Genomic DNA, 12134 nt, shown 5'->3' with positions numbered 1-12134 from the left:
TTTTTTATAAAGTATTATATCGCCCGCTCCATTAAAAGTAGATGGAAAAAGTCGCTTGGTTATATATTTAGTGTTTAGATTTAAACAAAGTATACAAGTAATTACATTATTTATACCATTACATAGTGCAACTCATAAATATGTATTGTACCTACTGTGCTGAACAGTATTTCGAAGTGCACATGACTGAAAAAGTTAAATGTACCACAGCTGGGTTTACTGGGCGAAAACCACAGGGGCAGTACAACATACAAATAATATTTCGCCGCAGATGATTAAAATAAACAATAATTTAAAATACAATACCTATTTCAAATTAACCTTACGCATTCAAAAAATGAAAATTAATAATATGATACGAACAAAAAAGAGTAGGTATGGAAAAGATGGAGGCGTTCGATGAACTTTCCTTCGAAGCCTGCGCAGACGCAGCCTACGGTACCGACTACCGGCAGTATTCGTACGAACGTCGCAAGGTACAATCGTATTATAAGAAAACGAATTATTCGAATCTATTAATCTACTATTCTATCAGAATATATAATAAAACAGCGGTGTGTTTTAACAGTGTATTGTGGAAATTAGTGCAGTGTTTTACTTAATTAAAAAAGCAATTAGTGTAATGATAAATCGATGTAAAGTATTACGGCCCGAGCTTAAGGTAAGTTTGCGAGCTTACGTGCTTAGGTTATGATAAGCGCATCAGAATTTGTAATAATAAACACTATTTATTCACATGTACCAAAACTACTTTTTTTATGTAAATGGTTGTGTGTCTAGTTTACTTTATTTGATATAACTATTTATTTTTTGTAATTGTAACTCAAATTTATTAAAAATATAATTTAACTAAAAAGTTACGAGCACTTATTCGTTTAATAGAGTTGGTTTATGTATTTGTGTTTTTTTAATAATTAAATTTTTTTTTGCACAAAATATTTTTCTCATATTAAACTATAAAAGGCTTTGATTCTATAAATAAAAGTCAATTCGCACCGTTAATAGAGCAAAACCCATGGGTCACACGGACCGAGCTTATTAAAACTGATGTATAAGTTTTTTATTGATAATAGATGTCTCATGCAAAAAAGAATGCGATAAATTTTCTCAAGTGATTCATGATCCGTCAGATTCAAGAATCTATTATATAAATTAGTTTTTTTACTAGATACTACTGACCTGCAATCCCGTAAAAAGCAAAAACTTTGGAGTAAACATTTTCCCTTTACTATGACGATCGATTCAATAAGCTATCGAAAGTGTACGCTTACCTAATAGTATTTAGCCGCGATTTCCATAGATTAACTCGATCGTTTCACGGTCAATCGTGAAATTGAATTGGCCTTTTAATCGTTAGTTTGGCAAAGTTAATTAATCATATCATACGAAGTTATACATTTTTTAATTTCATGGTATTCTTCTGTATGTAATTTATTGTATTTTGGCGTTTTTGTTTGACTATATATCTTATCGTTAAACAAAAAAAAAACCGGCCAAGTACGAGTCAGACTCGCATATCGAGGGTTCCGTACAAAAATTATTAAAAATATTATTATATGATGTAACTAAAAATTTATACTTTTCGTAATTTTCCCTTATCTGTTATATAAGACGTTGCTTCGTACCAAGTTTCAAGATTCTGAGTTCTTTTTTTTTTAATATATAGACTAGCGCTTGACTGCGATCTCACCTTATGGTTAGTGAAGATGCAGCCTAAGATGGTGCGCTCTTACCTAGAAGATTCACTCTTGATTTGAAAATACCTAAGTTATGATTAGATGAAAAAACGGTAGCCGGAAGGGCATTCCAAATTTTTGCGGTGCGTATTTAGAACGAGGAAGCAAAGCGCTTAGTGCGAGATCTTGGGATTTCAACCACGTAGCGGTTCATGTGATGCCTAGCGGTTTGCTGGTAGAATGGTGATGGTATGGAGTTCACGGGAAGTACCCGGTAGGTTTTGATTCCCTGGGGTGTGTCGAAAGTTTGCAGCATCAACGGCTGTATGCTGTGTGGTTGCCGCCCCATGGGTGTCGTAAGAGGTGACTGGGCAATGACACGGTTCCGCAACCACCTTGATACTTAAAAAGCCGACTGATGGTGGGATAACCATCCAATTGCTGGTTTTAAAATACACAGGCCGAGGGCGGGCAGCAGCGTCTTTAGTGCGACAAAGCCAGCCCTGCGGTCATCAACCCGCCTGCCCAGCGTGGTGACTATGGGCAAAACACATGAGCTCACGCCATTTTTGGCGTGAACTTGTAGAGGCCTACGTCCGGCAGTGGACTACAATAGGCTGAACTGACTGACTGACGGCTGTATGCGTTGATTGCGTTAGCTTAGAAATTTGATTTTTTCACAGCTCCAAGGGACAGTAGATCTGAGTATTCGATATGAATCTCAGCTTGACATTTCTACGCGTTTCATAAGGGTTCCGTTTTTTCCTTTTGAGGTACGTCCGTACATGATATAGATCGATTAATCTTTTAAGGGGTTCCCCTTAACAGATTAATCGATCTATAAAAATACTTATCCTTTAAGATAAAGATAGATATAAGATTTCATTTTATTTTCCATGAGATATTTTTTATATAAATTCCTTTTATTATAAATTGCATTTTTGATTAAAGTAAATATTAACATTAGAAATGTCTCACACTCTATGGCCTCCAGTGTAGTATATTTATAAATCCTGTGTCGGGAGTCGAAAAAAACTCCTACAACGCACAAGCACACACCCCAAGTCCACGATAAATATCTGCACGACCTATACACATGTTTGTTAGGTAAGTGGTGGGATCTAACCCGTGATCGTGAATGCGCTAGCCAATAGTCATTAACACAGCGCAAAGCGTCATTAAATTCTGGTTAAAATTAAAAAAGGTTTATGAAAACGCTTTCTTTGAGATAAAAGTAACAAACATACATTTTTAATGACTAGGCTTAAAGACATTATTATCACTTACTTGAGAACATAATTATAACAAACGATTTTACTTAAAAAAAATCACAATTTGTCTGTAACATCATGGCGTAAACATAATTTTCTTCAAATTTATCAATACGTCAATATATATCTCTCCTTAAAAGTATTTGTTAGATTTCAAATAAATTTAAATGGGACCAATTGACACACACCACCTTTCGATTAAAAATTTTTTGTCGAAATCGGTCCACACGATCAAAAGTTCTGATGTAACATACATAAAAAAAATACAGTCGAATAGTGACGTTCCTCCTTTTTGGAAGTCAGTTAAAAATCAGTTTTATTAGAGACCGAGATATTATAACGCAACATTGAACCATTAATTATGACAAAATAATTTGATATTCACGTCCTCGCTACGTTTTGTTTAGCATGAAAAATTTGTAATAGCTTTGTAACCATCAGTATATCACCCACTTATTATTGCGATAAAATATATATCAATATTTGCTAAATAATAAAGTAATTTTTATAATTTTTAGCATCATATGTATGAAGTATCTTTGTAAACCTGTCCACATAATGCCCGGACATTCCAAATTTAATAGTCCGTCGTCATGAATATAAAAAGAAGTCGAACTGCACATATAAAATAAATAAATATGATTAAATTGTCTGTTGTCTTGTAACAGTTTTATATCGGTGGTCTAGTAAAAATTACTAAATAGACATTATGACCTTTGAGCTTTTCTATACAGCCAGCCAATTTTTTTAAAATACCCTACTTAATTTTTTTTAAATATAATTCTTTAAAATAGCTTTTATTATAATACTTATATAACGAAAATATATATGATTCAAAAGATGTCATTTATGGTCATATGGATAGTTTCTTAACAACCAGTTCCTTAATTAACAAGTATTTAGCCGTCGCAAAACGGTAATTGTTGAAGCAGATACTTTCTCAATTCTTATCGCGGTTTTTATTGAAAAATATTCCATTATTCGCGAGCGGGAGAAACACATATTATCGTGAGATATTCGCCGAGTTCGAACATCCGAAACTATTATAAAATAAAAATCTTTAATCTTTTATTTGTTATTAATTTCTTATTGAGTATTTTTTCTATCTTTGTTCTTCTTATCTATTGTTATTATTTTAATGTTTAAGTCTCGGTAAGTAGATATATTCAAAATTGAAAGTATTCACTCTGTTGCTGTCCCACAATTAAACAAAAGGCTTTTCTTCCTTTTTTTCTTCTCTTAGGGTACATTACAAACAGAAACAAATATTTGTAGCAATAGATACATCTGCTCGGAACAGAAATCGAACTCGTCGGCAGTTTATAATTTTTAAGCCACTGTATCAATTGGTCAAAATCACTCCTTTAATCAAATTTTATTCTTGACTATCCAGATACGTGTTTCTGAGTTTTATATAATCTTGAGCGTCTAAGAATCACTATAGGTATATAGATATATCATGTTTCTTTTTTGAATTTTTGAATTTTGCAATAAACTCAAAATTTACTTTCTTCAAAACTTTGTAATTTTAATCCCCCGAGGGCCTTAATTACTTGAAATGGTGCTTTCCTTGTGATTTCCCATTAACGTTTAAATTTACTTTCGACAAATTTCAATTTATTTTATTTACTATCATTTTTTGTATACTAATTCAGAACAGTAAGAATAAATAATATTTAAAACCAATAACAGAAAACATATACAAGTAAGTATGTATAATTTGTATGTAATCATAAAACTTCTTATTTATGCACAAAGTATTGTGTGAGTAAACCCGAGGAATAGTATTAAGGTAAAACGAAATATGCAACAGGTTTCACAATAAAATATACTTTAATACTTAGTTGTATTTCTCGGTAAAGCTATAAAAACCAAAAAAAGATAAATTAAAATTCATTTCCTCATATCTCCGGTAGTAATATTAGAAATATTTTATATCATTGAATTGCATTTGACTCTACAATATTTAAAATTTTAATTTCCATAGATAACATCGTTTTTAATTCATAAAATTACGGCTAAAAATCATATTATCAAATAATATTTTAGTATATAAAGTACCACAAAAAATTATTGAGGCTATTGAAGTAAGGGTATAGCAATCTTGCTTAAAATCTGGAGAAGGCCGACTGGGAAAGTACTTTAATTTTATAAAAGATCACTTCCACATAATACTGCTCTCAATAAGTGTTGTGTTCTTGTAAGTAAGGCAGCCGGAGTCCTTGTGGATAGTCGAAGATAGGGTTACGGTATCAGCTTACCATAAGGCGAAACGTACGCTTGTTTATCACCCTAACAATATTTAAAATACATATATTAATCAACCTAGCATCTAAAGTAAAATCTACAGATCACTAATATATAATCTGTTAATTAATGAAAATAAATTTTTCTTGCTTGGTAAATTATACGTATATTCTTTATATGAAAATGTGATTTATTATATAAATTACAGTGGTAACTCCTAAGCTCCACGGGTCGTTGTCCAGGCGGTCACGGTTCACGCTTCACGGCTATCTAACGCATCTCACACTAAAATCACATTCTGTATATTCATGTCAGTTACAAAATATGCCTTTTCAATTAGAAAAATACAATTTAGGTATACAGTCAGAGTCAAAATTTCAACACATAGAAATTGCATCCAAGTCAAAAATATTATTTATACAAAAAAGGTTGTAGAACTTATATTTTAATGTATAATATTAATTACCAAAATAATACTAAAATTACATCCTCCCACAGCAAAAAACGACTTCATTTACATTACTATCGACAAATAGGTCAAATTATTTTTCAAATTATCATGTTCTTTGATTAATAGAAAAAAAAAACGTATCAATCTTTTATGTTCTATGCTTCAATGTTTAAATTGATATTGATATATTTTTATAAAATAGAAAGCTATATATTTAAGTTAGGAAATGTTTTCGCATTTTAGGTAAAGCAAAGATTAATTTTCTATGAAACGAGGCTAAGAACCGGTTAAATCAATAATGACAACACAGATTTCTTAGCTTTCGTATAAGAAATGTAAAACCGCGTGAACAGCATATAAACAAGTTTCTAGCTAAATTTAAAATACCTTGCACTGTCCTCTTATATTTTGCATACATTAGACTTCAACGCACTCTCTAACCTGTTTTTATTTTTATTTTTTATTTTGTAAGAAACCGAAAAAAAGGTTCTTAAACTTTGACTAGGCCGTTGGTGTATTTTGCAGTGATTTTAATTAAAGATTCATGGGTTATGAGTTCCCAGCCTGAATCTGGGTTTAACAAATATTTATATATTGCCTATAACTACATGTAAATTTATTAAAAATGTAGCTGTATGCGTCGGTTGTTATCTAAGACATAGGCTTTGAGTATCTTAACTTAAGAAGAGACGACCGTGTTGTCTATGCTAATCATATTTATTTATTTATAAAATTACATAATTTTTCTATTCATTTTTTTATTCATTAAAAAAATCATAACTTATACAACTTTATACTATTTAGCAATACTGAAGAAATTCTCATTCATTTTTTAATAATCTTTAAATAAAATGTGTCTATTTAGTAATTAAAACTTCTTCAACTAGCCACAACACATTTTAAGCGCAAGGATTCTAGCTTCACAAAAGTCAAACGTAAAATATGGACAGATGTTTGTACACCTGTCGATCCTACAAAGGTTATTTATACTCCTTTTCACTAAGGATCTCTCAAGTAGGATTATAGTGACTATCTTTTTATTCTTACTTTTATTTGCTGTATTTGCTTTATGGTAAGTGAATATAAATTCTATTATCGATATGTTGGTAGAACCTAGTCATTTAATTCGTATGATTATATTTTATGAGATCAGCATTAAGGAAAGGACAAAAATACATAGTTTTATTTTAATATTATTAAAATATAAAGCCACTATTATTATAATATTATTGTGGCGCCGGTTGTAATAAGTAGGTTTATTTTCTTAAATTTGCTTTGGTTTCAATTTACTTTATAGTCTGTGTTCTTTAGTATATACGCATGTACATATTCTTTTGTTGATGAGTACATAATTTTTTTTTTGCTCGCAAACGAAAAAACCGACTTTAATCACATCGACAAGTAACACAACGTAGGTAGATGAAAAAAATTATGTGGTGTCATGGGACACCAGGTAGGAACGAAGTTCCTTCGGATAGTATAGAAGCAACAAAATTTGAAAAAAAAAGTGTTTAATTTTATATTCATTTTCTAGTTCTTGATTTTTTTTTTTAATTTTGTTGATTGGTTTTTAATTAAGTACATAAAAGAATTTAGGAAATTTAGTATTTTAGAAAATAACAAATACCGTAAAATAAAATATATCAAACAAAATAATAATAATAATAATTCAAACTATTAAGTGAAATAAAAAAAAAACATATGACTTTATTTATTTTTGTTGACGGTATAAAATTATATAAATAATTTAAAAAAAAGTTTACTAGTAATATTTTAGTTTTACAAACGTCATATTATACAGTCGTCTGACTGATATTACGTCACTTCCGTTATATATTTTTCTTACGGTTTTAGTATCACATTTTTTTCAGTTCGGTCGCCCAGCCAAATGTCAAGCCTGCCGTAAGGAACTTCGTTCCAATTATTGTGAAGTAATTAAGTACGTGTTATCAAATTTTACTCAAAATACTCTCAACAGATCTGACCAAATTTAAATGGGACAACAAGTACCTACTTTACACAACCTTATTCAAAACAAGCTGTGTTTGATTATACTATGGGCCTTTACTAGGATAGATTGTAACATTCTCAAAATAATTGGCATAACGATACATCAAAAGTTTACTTTAGTTTTTTTTTAGAGAAATTTTAAATGATGATGGAGAAGCTTGTTGTTGGATTCCTACAAATGGCACAACAACTAGCTCATCCACATATGATATTCAAACTGAAGAAGTACATCACTTCAGCCTATCGCAGTCCACTGCTGGACATAGGCCTCCACAAGTTCGTGCCATTTTGTCACCACGCTGGGCAAGCGGGTTGGTGACCGCAGGGCTGGCTTTGTCGCACCGAAGACGCTGCTGCACGTCTTCGGCCTGTGTATTTCAAAGACAGCAGTTGGATGGTTATCTCGCCATCGGTCAGCTTTTTAAGTTCCAAGGTGGTAGTGGAACTGTGTTATCCCTTAGTCGCCTCTTACGATACCCATGGGAAGAGAGGGGATGGCTATATTCTTTACTGCCGTAGCCACACAGCTTAAAGAAGTACGTAGCTGGTAAATTTAGTGTCTGAGTGAATTTCTATTTTATAAAGAAGAAATCTCATATTCGATGCAGTGATGAAGCTAATATTAAAACCTTCTTCAATTCCTGAATCTTTAATCACATTTTTCATCTATATTCATTCATATACATATACAAATAAATAAAATTGGTGTGTCTGTTTATAATATTAAAATAACCGCTTTTTACTAAATGCATATGGATGTATACAAGGGTACATATACCAGTCAGTCAGTTCAGCCTATTGCAGTCCACTGCTGGACATAGGCCTCCCCAAGTTCGCGCCAGACATCCCGTACTTACGTATTAATAAAGTATTATGAAGATATTTACAGCAGCAGAATGCAGATAACATGCCTCAGTACCCAATGCGATTAAGCCTGCTCTGGCTATAAAACTATAAAGTTTATTTACTAATATTTATTCATAGCCTTTGACTCAACAAACTTGTGAATAGCATTAAGTACTCGTACATTAAGTATCTTGCGCGACCACTTCACAAACGGCATGTCTCTATATTTTTACGGATTGCCTTTTTGAAATAGTAAAAGTTACTTTCACTCATTTCAATATACGCATTTTATAATGTATACATCGACTTTATTGATAGTTTGGCAGTATATTAAATATGACTCGAAAGCTTACCGATCATTAACTATAACATTTAAAAGAATTCTTAATTTTTCTCTCGAACTTTAATATAATCTTCTGTTGTTTAATCTCAATGAACTATATAATTTACAAAGACTACTTCCTTAAAATTAAGGTAGTGTTAACAAGCATGTGCCAAATTAATTCTTAAAATAAAAATGAGCCATTAAAGTCAATTTAATTTCTGGAAACAAGGGCAACACACACTAGCGCTACTACTTATATGTATGTTCTACGTATAATTAGTTTACGTAATTAATCGTGTAGACACCGGCCATTCACCATTCATAAACAGATTTCGCACCGTTCAGTTATTTAACCGATGATGTTGATAATATAATGAAGATTTATACATTATTTTTAAGCTTCCGCGTAAAATGAGCCAACAGAATCTGATTACTTGTAATGAAATGACACTGGAAATAGTTAATTATAATTGGCACAAAGGTCACAGCACCGATTGCGTCAACAGTCGTAAGATTTAGCGTAATTTTTTTTTGTTGCCATGGGGATAAATTTTAAAACAACAACATAAAATTAAAAAGTAAAAAACAGTTTCCCGCCACTTCTCATTTGTTTTTCTGTCCGCCAAAATGAGTGAATCCAACGTAGAAATTCGGTATATTTTAAAGTTTTGGTTAGAAAAAGGGAAAAATGCGATCAAGCTACGAAAATTTTTTGTGTGACGTTTATACGATACATGTAGAATTAGATACATAATCTTATCATAATACAATAATTAAAATTTACAATTTCAATAAAAATACATTACTCTCAGTGGATTATTAAAAGGGTTAAATATCAATAATTTTGTTAAGAAATTTATATGTGGAAATTACAAAATACCTACAACAATGTCAAAATACATTATATCTAGTCAAAATTTAGAATTATGTTTTTAAAAATACATTAGTGTTAATATATTAGACGTCAAAACAAAAAAAAAATTATGTACCTAATGCAGTGTCAGTAAGAGTAACACAAAATTGGTTTAAGCGTTTTCAGCTATGATGTTGATGTCAATTATGCATATCGCTCTAGTCGCCCAGTTACGGAAGAAGATCTGAGAATTGACCATATAATAGTTTTGACCCATTTGAAAAACGCTGGCTATACAAAAAAGCTCGATATATGGTTGCCACAAGAACTCACTGAAAGAAATATAATGGACTCTATACTCATTTGCGATTCTCTCTTAAGATGTAATAATATGTACCACCTACGATAACAATGTACAAAAGAATCGTAGTCAAAGTTCGGTTAAAGTGCATAGACTATCACGAAACCCGGGTTGCAACGCAATAAGGTGATATTGAGTGTATGCTGGGATTGGAAGGGCATCATTCATACATTCATATGAGCTTGTACCGCCGGGGAAAACCATCGATTCGGATTTCTACTGCGAACAACTGATGAGACTTAACCAAGATATTGAGGATAAGCGGCCATAATTGATCAAAAGAAAAGGTTTAACGCCCGACCACATACATCTTTAGCCACTCAACAAAAATTGAGAAAGTTTGACTGAGAAGTTTTAATGCATCCACCATATAGCCCCAACATTACATCCTCAGATTCCCATCTGTTTCGGTATCTTCGAAATTCTTTAGACAGCTTAAAGTTCCGGGGCGAGGTGGCAAACGCTAGCGTGACCCCATTTCCCACCACCTAGGCTAATGACTGCTCACACGCGGTGGTTTTTAGCCAGTAACAGTCTGGCATAACCTCTTCGGTGCCCCCGCGCCAAAGGGGTATCCATGATGGATTTTTACCACGGAAAAAAGGTAGTTTAAAGTTAACATCAAGAGAGGACTCTTAAAACTATTTATCGCGGTTTTTTAATGAGAAGTCCTAAAATTTCTACAGCATCGGAATTCTGTCACTATTTACGAGATCTACAACACAACAAGTTATCGAATAAAATGGTACATATATATTACGTATAATTAATGTAAATAAACTTTGTAAAATCTTACCTTAAATATTTGTAGATAAAATACGAAGAATTTTTTCCCCGACCTAATATATACCTTATATTACTAAAATTGAATAAAGTATAGCAATCAGACCTGGAAGCAGTAAGCGTTATCACACAGACAGCTATGCAAATACTGGCTTTATTATTTACAATTCAATATCCTATATGCTTATGAATAGTTAGTAAACTATTCATGACAATTTCTAGTAAGCTTTTTAATTATTCACATTTGTATATTTGGAACGAAGATCTTTATGGGGCGTAGCGGAGGGGTACCCTAGCCGGCAAAAAACGTCCGTAACGTTAAAAACGCGTAAGATTTTTATTGATTCTATGTATGATAGTTATACAGTGTCTAATGTATAGTCTACGTGATGAATGTTATTAGTATTGCAGTTTGCTATTATTATTTATTATATGATTCGATAATCTATAATATATATAAAAGCGAAAGGTCACTCACTCATCACGAAATCTCCGAAACTATAACACCTACAAACTTGAAATTTGGCAGGTAGGCTTATTAAAGGACGTAGACATCCGCTAAGAACTGATTTTACGAAACTCGACCCCTAAGGGGATAAAACGGGGGTTGGAAGTTTGTATGAAAGTCCTATGTTTTTGAAGTAAGAGACTTGAAATTTAAAATGTAAGCTCTATAGATGACGAGAACGTGTCCAGATAATGTATCTTTAGAAATCAACTCCTTTTTGGGGTTAAAACGGAGGATCGTAGGTTGACTCACTGATCACGTAATCTCCGAAACTATAACAGCTACAAACTTGAAATTTTTCAAGTAGGTTCCTTATAGAGCGTAAACATCCGTTGAGAACGAATTTTACGAAATTCGACCCCTAAGGGGATAAAGCGGGGGTTGGAAGTTTGTATAAAAGTCCTATGTTTTTGAAGTAAGAGACTTGAAATTTAAAATGTAAACAGTTTTGGAATTCCTAATGTGTGGGTAACACAAAAATAAAATTGTGCATATTTAAAATGTATGCTTGATAGATGGTGAAAAGGTGTCCAAATAATGTATCTTAAGAAATCAAATCCCTTTTGGGGTTAAAACGGGGGATGGTAGGTTGACTCGCACATCACGAAATCTCCGAAACTATAACAGCTACAAACTTGAAATTTTGCAGATAGGTTTCTTATACGTAACACGTATGGCGTAAACATCCGCTCAGAACGGATTTTACGAAACTCGACTCATATGGGTATAAAACGTGGGTTGGAAGTTTGTATGAAAGTCCTATGTTTTTGAAGTAAGAGACTTGAAATTTAAAATGTAAGCTC

The sequence above is a fragment of the Melitaea cinxia genome, chromosome 17 (assembly GCF_905220565.1).
Source record: "Melitaea cinxia chromosome 17, ilMelCinx1.1, whole genome shotgun sequence".
NCBI classification, from domain to species: domain Eukaryota; kingdom Metazoa; phylum Arthropoda; class Insecta; order Lepidoptera; family Nymphalidae; genus Melitaea; species Melitaea cinxia.
Note: the sequence above shows the minus strand (reverse complement) of the source record.